General features: G+C 38.2%; 1 long non-coding RNA gene across 1 annotated transcript; it reads left to right on the top strand.

Moving 5' to 3' along the window:
- Positions 1 to 3,262: 3,262 nt before the first annotated feature.
- Positions 3,263 to 4,612, top strand: LOC115258027 (uncharacterized). The gene is made up of 2 exons (XR_003893464.2): positions 3,263 to 4,173; positions 4,236 to 4,612. It is a non-coding gene; the product is annotated as an uncharacterized LOC115258027 (long non-coding RNA).
- The last annotated feature ends 4,231 nt before the right edge of the window (positions 4,613 to 8,843 follow it).

Here is an 8,843-nt window from a genome sequence, read left to right as displayed (position 1 = left end):
GTGTAGGTAAACTGATCTTAGCGTGTATATGCATAAGACACTATGGTCCACTGCACGAATTTATTCTGGCCTGCTTACTCTCACACGAAATTTGACGTTTGAGCGGTGTCGGCATCGCTCAAACGTCAAATTTCGCGTGAGAGTAAGCAGGCCAGCATAAATTCGTGCAGTGGACCATAGGGCACTGCACTGTTTTGATTTTGTATGAGGTTTTGACGTTTCTTGGCCTTGTTGTTTTCAAAATTTCTTTAAGAGTGAAAGAGAAGGAAAGAATTTCATGCAGTGACCTATAGAGGTAATCACGTTCAAATGTATGCGTGCCTTTTTTGTAGATGTACACTCTGAAATAAAAGTATACACGGAATTACTGTTATTTATGCATTTTGTATCCGCATCTCTCTCACTCTCTTTCTGTTTTCATGCTATCTGGTGCTTCGCCTGGGTTGACGAACCACTTCTCTTCAACCCAGGCTAAACGGCAGATAGCATGAAAACAGAAAAAGAGTGAGAGAGATGCGAATACAAAATGCATAAAAAATAGTAATTCCGTGTATACTTTTATTTCTGAGTGTACACGGAAAAATATTATAACCCAAAGAATAAGTTTTAAAAACTCAAATTTGGCTAAACTGCTTAAAGTTTTAACTCAAAGTTGGGTTGTTTTCTCCCTCGCCCCACCGCAATGTTGTCGAAAACAAAGAGAGAAGCATCGACGCATCCGCTGCTCTTCCGTGGAAGAAGCCAAATTTGGGTTTTCTTGAATTAACCTAAATTTGCGTCATTTGAGGCCTCCGTTGGGTGAAAATAACTTACCACTGGGTTGATTTTTTTGCCGCTCTCAAACGAGAACTACTCACTCACCACTTTCGCTGTTTAACGCAAATTTGAGTTATTCCACGGAAGACCGGGATTGCGTCAAAACAACTTAAATTTGGGTTGATTTGTATAAAGACACTATATGCAAAGACACGAAATGTTCCAATTGGAATTCAAAATTTTCTGTCAATGTCATTCCAATCGAGCAGGAGACCTGTCAAACGTGCTTTAAAGCATTGCTCGTCGGCATCATCGTCATGATTGGATGATCATCATCGACAACAACAATCATCACACTTCGTATCTTTGCTTATAGTATCTTTAGATTTGTAGTTCAGTGTAGTTGTGCACACATAAAGCGATGAAGAGAACTTTCTCATGTTACTTTCGCCCTTATTTAAACTCAATCTATTCATTGTTGGCAATGAGATAATATTAATATATAAACTATATCTTTATTTACTCTAAAGATACTATAAGCAAAGATACGAAGTGTGATGATTGTTGTTGTCGATGATGATCATCCAATCATGACGATGATGCCGACGAGCAATGCTTTAAAGCACGTTTGACAGGTCTCCTGCTCGATTGGAATGACATTGACAGAAAATTTTGAATTCCAATTGGAACATTTCGTGTCTTTGCATATAGTGTCTTTAATTTACTCTTTAATAAAATATTACATAATAAGTTATTTTAACACTGAATTTTGTTTGTTTGTATGTGTTGCATCAACGGGGTACGCTTTCTTCCGGAATGGATTAAATGCTTTGGCTGTTTTCCTACTCTCCGCACTGACCACACTGACCATTCACCATTGTGCACAACCACTACCAAATATGTTTTCGAATAGCGGTCCACTTTGAAGAATAATATTATTAAATATATTTAAACTAAGCTCAGTTTAAGAAATAATCTTATCTATCATATTATGTTACACGCTAACCCTCAGTTACCCAGATTGGTGTCAAAGCGACCCAGACTGAGCAAAACTGCAGTTACTCTAAACTGAGTAAAGGCACCTTTACTCAAATCTGGGTTACCGATGTTGGTGGCAAAATCTGGGTAAACGATACCCAGCTCCTCCGGGGCCTTGATTTTGTTAATTTATTTTCAATTTCGATTTTAATTAAAAAGCTCTTAATTTCCATCGAGATTTCCATGTGCTGTTCACTTACCTGATGCTGGAAAACAGTTCCCCGGAATAATTCCACTGTTTTTCCGTCATTTATCGGCATATTTTTCGCGAAAACATTCATAGTTTTCAGCGTTCTCCTGACCGCTGCCATATTCTCAAGCTGAAAAGTAACAAAGTGCCGATTACCCAGATCTTTACCCAAATTCAACGAATCTGGGTTTTCGGGTTACCCGGATTATGACAACTGCTAACAACATGAACATCCGGGTCGAATCGACCCAGTCGATGGGTAGTTTCAGGTTAGCGTGTATACTTAGCTTGTATTATGCGAGGTTCACGCTAACCCTCAGTTACCCAGATTGGTGTCAAAGCGACCCAGACTGAGCAAAACTGCAGTTACTCTAAACTGAGTAAAGGCACCTTTACTCAAATCTGGGTTACCGATGTTGGTGGCAAAATCTGGGTAAACGATACCCAGCTCCTCCGGGGCCTTGATTTTGTTAATTTATTTTCAATTTCGATTTTAATTAAAAAGCTCTTAATTTCCATCGAGATTTCCATGTGCTGTTCACTTACCTGATGCTGGAAAACAGTTCCCCGGAATAATTCCACTGTTTTTCCGTCATTTATCGGCATATTTTTCGCGAAAACATTCATAGTTTTCAGCGTTCTCCTGACCGCTGCCATATTCTCAAGCTGAAAAGTAACAAAGTGCCGATTACCCAGATCTTTACCCAAATTCAACGAATCTGGGTTTTCGGGTTACCCGGATTATGACAACTGCTAACAACATGAACATCCGGGTCGAATCGACCCAGTCGATGGGTAGTTTCAGGTTAGCGTGTTATTTGTTTAGGTTAAAGATACTATAAGCAAAGATACGAAGTGTGATGATTGTTGTTGTCGATGATGATCATCCAATCATGACGATGATGCCGACGAGCAATGCTTTAAAGCACGTTTGACAGGTCTCCTGCTCGATTGGAATGACATTGACAGAAAATTTTGAATTCCAATTGGAACATTTCGTGTCTTTGCATATAGTGTCTTTAGTTTAGGTGTTTATGCTGCTGACAAAAACAAAGTTCAAATTCAACCACGTTCAACCTAAAGACACTATATGCAAAGACACGAAATGTTCCAATTGGAATTCAAAATTTTCTGTCAATGTCATTCCAATCGAGCAGGAGACCTGTCAAACGTGCTTTAAAGCATTGCTCGTCGGCATCATCGTCATGATTGGATGATCATCATCGACAACAACAATCATCACACTTCGTATCTTTGCTTATAGTATCTTTAGTTCAACCAAGTTCTCCAGGCCCCTGACCAGGCCCCTGACACGGCCTATATCAATGCATTGGAATCATGGTAGACAGGATGTCCTGGGCGCTAATAAATAGCGCCCACTGTCAAATGCGAAAACATCAACAATTTTTGTTTAACGTTTATTTTGGTTTGTTGATCAGTTTTTGGAATAATTTTTTCCACCTGTTATGATCACAAAACACTTCAAACTCGCTTTGATATTAATGTACGGTAAGAGGAGCATGCGATTAGTTGAATAAAGCAGCCCAACAAACACGCATTGTGAATGTGATTTCATATGTGGCTCACAACATCAAACAAAAGCTGCGTTTGTTGATTACACGCTCGTTTAAATTTGCACGAATATGAGTATAAGGCAGTTAGATGTTGGCTACGATATATTTCATTGATGCCAGGGGCCTGCCCCTGACACGGCCTATATCAATGCATTGGAATCATGGTAGACAGGATGTCCTGGGCGCTAATAAATAGCGCCCACTGTCAAATGCGAAAACATCAACAATTTTTGTTTAACGTTTATTTTGGTTTGTTGATCAGTTTTTGGAATAATTTTTTCCACCTGTTATGATCACAAAACACTTCAAACTCGCTTTGATATTAATGTACGGTAAGAGGAGCATGCGATTAGTTGAATAAAGCAGCCCAACAAACACGCATTGTGAATGTGATTTCATATGTGGCTCACAACATCAAACAAAAGCTGCGTTTGTTGATTACACGCTCGTTTAAATTTGCACGAATATGAGTATAAGGCAGTTAGATGTTGGCTACGATATATTTCATTGATGCCAGGGGCCTGAAGTTCTCACCATAGTCTGCTCTGCTGCGGGAATCGTTTTAAGTTTTTTTTGCCGATTGCAGTTTCAGAAAAAAATCCATGAATGTTGCCGGTAAGTGCATGCAATCTATTTGAATTCAGGCAATCTTGAAAATTGACACTTTTCTCTTGCAGTGAATCCGAAATCGTTCGTTGGGTAATGCCGGGAAATGCTCCTCCGAAGAGCACCAACTGCGGCATTCAGAAGATGATCCCAGTGGCCGAAAAGGAGCAGATCATGGAGCGCGCTGTGATCGCCCGGAAGATTGAAAAAACTTCGATGAGGACGAGGACATGACGCTATGAAACTGAGGAAGGCGTTGGCGCTGAAGGACGTGGCAATCAAGATCCGGAACATTTGGATCCGATGATGGCCAAGCGCACGGAGCTGAAGAAGAACATGGATACGGATTCAAGAACATACTGACGTATATATTCAGGTCGGGTACGTCGGAACTCGGATCGAAATTGTAGTTTAGTTATTACATTTCAATAAAGAAAACTACTTCCAATGTTTTATTATTTTTTTTTTCAAGAAATAAAACAAAACATCTATTCTAAACAGTTTTATATAAATCCTGGTAAAGCTAGCTGTAATATAGCTATCTTATACTAGGTTACGTTTATACTGAAGTTATACAAAGCCAGTGTAAGTTGCATATATACTTAGTCTGGGGTCAACCAGGGGAAATTCATTTAGTGTGAGATTTATACTATTTAGTTTAGATTTTTTCCTGAGTGACAATGATCGATTTCTCTTCATCGATTTTCTCTTCGGAGTATTTATTCCGGAAAATACGACCAATATTCGGATGATCTCTCGGTGTATTTCGGTGAGGAACGACTAGGACTAGCATCTAAAACAACAAAAACAACCGAAAATGATTTGCCGGCCAAGTTATTAATCAAAGAGAAAATCGATGAGGAGAAATCGATCATTGTAGATACGCCCGTATGATACTAAGCGCGAGATCTAAACTTGAATTACTTGAAATAGAAAGCTTTTACTGAAAAAATATTTGGTAGGCTTAATAGCAGTCACCATTGTGCACAACCACTCAAATATTTTTTCGAATAATGTGTTCCACTTGGAGAAATTTGCCTTTAGATTGTATTCGCCATACAATATTTTTGCGATTTACTTTTAGCGATTTTTCGCGCATAGAAGCTAGCGCCACATTGGTCGATGCGGAGAGTAGGGAAACAGCCGATGTAGTTAATTCATTCATTGAACAGAGCTTGCTGACGTTTATTCACCTCTCTCTTTCAAGCATGCAGGCGGGATAGGATTTATTTTCACCGGGAAACCTTTCCTGATGACAACAAATCCTATTCCGCCTGCATGTTTGAAAGAGAAAGGTGAATAAACGTCAGCAAGCTCTACTGTCTAAACCAGGCATTAAATAGAATTTTGCATCGAAATTTATCCTCAATTTTCTCTCCGAGAGAGAAAAGAACGGCAACGAATGGGAATCAATACAAACCACCGGAAAATGTCAAAATTCGCGTAAGAGGGAAAAGGAAGGGACGAACGAGAATGAACCGAACGTTCATTCGTGACGTTACCTTGCAAAATTCAATACAAATACATAACCGTCTCTTCTTCCCCACCTGTAATATATCTAGATTGAGTTTAAATAAGGGCGAAAGTAACATGAGAGAGTTCTCTTCGTCGACTCTCTCTTCTTCAAATTAAAGTGACAAGATGCAAGTATGGTTGCACTTTTTGGTCATAAATCGCTAGGTTGCGATGCAATCTAGCGTCTAAGTGTAAAAATTTTTTATTGATTTTGCATCTTGTCACTTTAATTTGCAGAAGAGAGAGTCGATGAAGAGAATTCTCTCATGTTACTTTCGCCCTTATTTAAACTCAATCTAGATATTCCCTGTGTACTGCGATCTTATCAGAAATAAATATTTTGGTTTGACTTTTCTGATAGATTCTGAATTACTTGCTTATTCGGTTAAAGTTTTCCATACAAGAAGGATGGCGTCAGCACGGTCATCTATTTACCAAGATTATTCGGAGGTATGTTATATGATTAGTAGAGCACGTTGTTATGTACCAAATCGATCAATACATACTGATGTATGCTGAAACGTTGTATAAAAATATGTTGCCACCTAAGAATTACCCCTGGAATTACCATTGTTCATTGAAAATAATTAGATTTTGTCACACGTTGGCCATGCTATAATAATTATGTTTCGAAGAAAGTACCTAAAACGGAAATTAAATTGGCTGATTCCACATTTTGGTAGCAAAGTAGGTATATATCGTCTCATGTTGTTGTGGTTGTGCCAGCTACATTAATCAATAATTTCAAACAATGAATTAAATGCTTTGACTGTTTTCCTACTCTTCGCATTGACCAGTGTGGCGCTAGCTTCTTTGCGCGAAAAAACGCTAAAAGTAAATCGCAAAAATATTGTATGGCGAATAGCATCTAAAGGCGTATTTCTCGAAGTGGAACACATTATTCGAAAAAATATTTGGTACCTGTTGTGCACAATGATGACCGATTTGATGCCTACCAATGAATTAACTACATCGGCTGTTTTCCTACTCTCCGCATCGACCAATGTGGCGCTAGCTTCTATGCGCGAAAAATCGCTAAAAGTAAATCGCAAAAATATTGTATGGCGAATACCATCTAAAGGCAAATTCTTCAAAATGGAACACATTATTCGAAAAAATATTTGGTAGTGGTTGTGCACAATGGTGACCACTATTAAGCCTACCAAATATTTTTTTCGGGAAAAGCTTTGTATTTCAAGTAATTCAAGTTAAGATGCATTTCGCCATACACAATGAATTAAATGCTTTGGCTGTTTTCCTACTCTCCGCATTGACCGATGTGGCGCTAGCTTCTATGCACGAAAAATCGCTAAAAGTAAACCGAAAAAATATTGTATGGCGAATAGCATCTAAAGGCGTATTTCTCGAAGTGGAACACATTATTCGAAAAAATATTTGGTAGTGGTTGTGCACAATGATGACCGGTTTGGTGCCTACCAAATAATTTTGCGGTAAAAGCTTGTCATTTCGAGAAATTCGAGTTTAGATGCTTTTCGCCATATAAAATAAAATGGATTTACTCCTGCTGATCAACTGTGGGCGCGCACCAAGCTGGTAGTCCATTAAATGGATTTACTCCTGCTGATCAACTGTGGCTGTAGTCCATTTCTAGAGCACCGTTTTTTATAACCGTTGAACGGATTGGGATGAAAATGCATCACGCTAATGAATGGACTACCCGCTTTGCGCGCAGCCACAGTTGATCAGCAGGAGTAAATCAATTTAATTATGTATGGCGAAATGCATCTAAACTCGAATTACTTGAAATAGAAACCTTTCCCGAAAAAAATATTTGGTAGCCTTAATAGTGGTCACCATTGTGCACAACCACTACCAAATATTTTTTCGAATAATGTGTTCCACTTTGAGAAATTTGCCTTTAGATTGTATTCGCCATACAATATTTTTGCGATTTACTTTTAACGATTTTTTGCGCATGGAAGCTAGCGCCACATTGGTCGATGCGGAGAGTAGGAAAACAGCCGATGTAGTTAATTCATTAACTAGGGTCTTGTACCATTTGGGCAGGTGTACCTATTTTGGGCACTTGCCGCTGTAACTAAGTCAATTTCAAACGGATTGATTTGAATTTCTGTACAGAGTTAGGCACGTACAACATCTAACTATATACAAAAAATCAAATCAACGGGTTTAAAATTGACTTAGTTATAGCGGCAAGTGCCCAAAATAGGTAAACCTGCCCAAATGGTACAAGACCCTACATCGGCTGTTTTCCTACTCTCTGCATCGACCAATGTGGCGCTAGCTTTTATGCGCGAAAAATCGCTAAAAGTAAATCGCAAAAATATTGTATGGCGAATAGCATCTAAAGGCAAATTTATCGAAGTGGAATACATTATTCGAAAAAATATTTGGTAGTGGTTGTGCACAATGGTGACTGCTATTAAGCCTACCAAATATTTTTTCAGTAAAAGCTTTCTATTTAGATGCTTTTCACCATACAAAATAAAATGGATTTACTCCTGCTGATCAACTGTGGATGTGCGCCAAGCGGGTAGTCCATTGCACAATGGGTCCATTGCACAATGGGTCCATTGCACAATGGGTCCAGACCCAAGAAACAATTTTTGCTTGAAGAAATGTTTCTTAAACCAATGTTATTAAGCTGCTAGTCGTATTATATTTGAATAATTTTGTAATAAAACTATTCTTCAACTCTTGTTCGCCCAAAAATGAGAATCTATTCAACATCAACAGTTCTATAAGCACGATGAAATGAATGTTTATTCAATGATCGTACATCGGTTGTTAAACTCTTGTTCAACGCTAGAACCATCAGCTATTTACACAAATATCTTAAACTTTTCTTCAACGTTTATTAAACATCGTTGATTGACGCTATTTGTAACGTTTAAGAATGGCTTAAGAAACCATTATTGCGCATTAGCAGCAAAGTGCGTAATAACAAGCTTTCTTCGAAATTTATTCCACCATAATACAATCAAAACAAGCTGGTGTTTTGACGTATCTCATAAGGATTTCATTTCTATTAATAGATATGATTTTATAACTGCCTCAACAACGTTTTTTAAACGTTTCTTCAATATCATTGTAACAATAAAATGGCAAAAATAATTTTGCTTTCCATATTTCTGCATTTGTCTTTAATCTGAAATATTTCATTCTGATCTTATACCTTCAAC

Source organism: Aedes albopictus, chromosome 1, assembly GCF_035046485.1.
Source record: "Aedes albopictus strain Foshan chromosome 1, AalbF5, whole genome shotgun sequence".
NCBI lineage: Eukaryota > Metazoa > Arthropoda > Insecta > Diptera > Culicidae > Aedes > Aedes albopictus.
Note: the sequence above shows the minus strand (reverse complement) of the source record. Positions and strands in the feature narration are given on the sequence as shown.